This window comes from Sinocyclocheilus grahami, unplaced genomic scaffold (genome assembly GCF_001515645.1).
Source record: "Sinocyclocheilus grahami isolate Dianchi unplaced genomic scaffold, SAMN03320097.WGS_v1.1 scaffold210.1, whole genome shotgun sequence".
In the NCBI taxonomy this organism is placed as follows: Eukaryota; Metazoa; Chordata; class Actinopteri; order Cypriniformes; family Cyprinidae; genus Sinocyclocheilus; species Sinocyclocheilus grahami.
Window position 1 is genome coordinate 845,102 of NW_015505389.1, and position 1,518 is coordinate 846,619.

The window sequence follows — 1,518 nt, forward strand, 5'->3', positions numbered from 1 at the left end:
TATGCATACTTCATGAGAAAACACAATGCCAATTCTTACATTTTAACATGATAATATTACCACAAATAATATTACCACATATTCTAGGAATAATAAAATTACAATTACTATACTGTGCACTTACTCAGTGTGATTTTCCAGCGAACTCAAAACTGAACGACGTGCGTGTGCCTTTCTTGTGCAAGATGCCGGTGATGCAGCCACAGTCCCAAACGAAAATTGAAACGGTTTCAAACATTTCAGCGTCATTACTCCATAAGACACGGGTGTAACACATTCAAAATATTTACACCAGAGCAGATATTCATGAACAGAAGCTTAGTTACATTCATAAACACAAGCATGATTTGTATGTAGGCCTATACAATCCAAAAACTATAGTTATAAACATATATGGCTATATTCTACAGGCAGAAACTGAAATCAGCTAAACCTGTATTAAGGACAGTAAAAATATGGACTATTGAAGCAGAGCAGGATTTAGCTTGTTTTGACCTCACTGTTTGGAGTGTTTTTGAAGCTGCTGCCACCGATCTGGATGAGCTCACAGAGACTGTAACATCTTATATCAGTTTCTGTGAAGATATGTGCATTCCTACCAGGACTCATCTAACTTACAACAACGACAAACCATGGTTCACTGCAAAACTCAGACAGCTCCGTCAGGCCAAAGAAGATGCTCGCAGAAATGGGGACAGATTCTTGTACAAACAGGCCAAATACACACTGGAAAAGGAGACCAGAATGGCAAAGAAGAATTATACTGGAAAGCTAAAGAACCAATTCTTTTCCAGTGATCCTGCTTCAGTGTGGAAGGGTCTGAAAGACATCACCAATTACAAGACACCATCCCCCAGCACTGTGGAGAATCAACAACTGGCAGACGATCTGAATGAGTTCTATTGCAGGTTTGAAAAACACCATTCACACCTCCTGCAACCCCCCCCCTCCAGCACTCCAGATCAGTGAAGATGACATGCGTCAGGTCTTCAGAAAGAACAAGAGAAGAAAAGCGCCAGGCCCAGACGGTGTGACACCAGCCTGTCTGAAATCCTGTGCTGACCAGCTGGCCCCCATCTTCACACAGATCTTCAACAGATCACTAGAGCTATGCGAAGTCCCCTCATGCTTCAAACGCTCCACCATCATCCTCGTCCCAAAGAAACCCAAAATTACTGGACTTAATGACTTCAGACCTGTGGCTCTAACGTCTGTGGCCATGAAAGAAAGCAGACGAGTCTGCTTACAGACAGGAGGTTAAAGAGCTGGCTGTCTGGTGCAGTCTTAACCACCTGGAGCTTAACACGCTCAAAACTGTGGAGATGATAGTGGACTTCAGGAGGAACCCCCCTGCTCTCCCTCCACTCACCATCATGAACAGCACTGTAATGACAGTGGAGATATTCAGGTTCCTGGGCACCACTATCTCTCAGGACCTGAAGTGGGACAATCACATTGAGTCCATTGTCAAAAAGACCCAGCAGAGGTTGTACTTCCTTCGCCAGCTGAGGAAGTTCA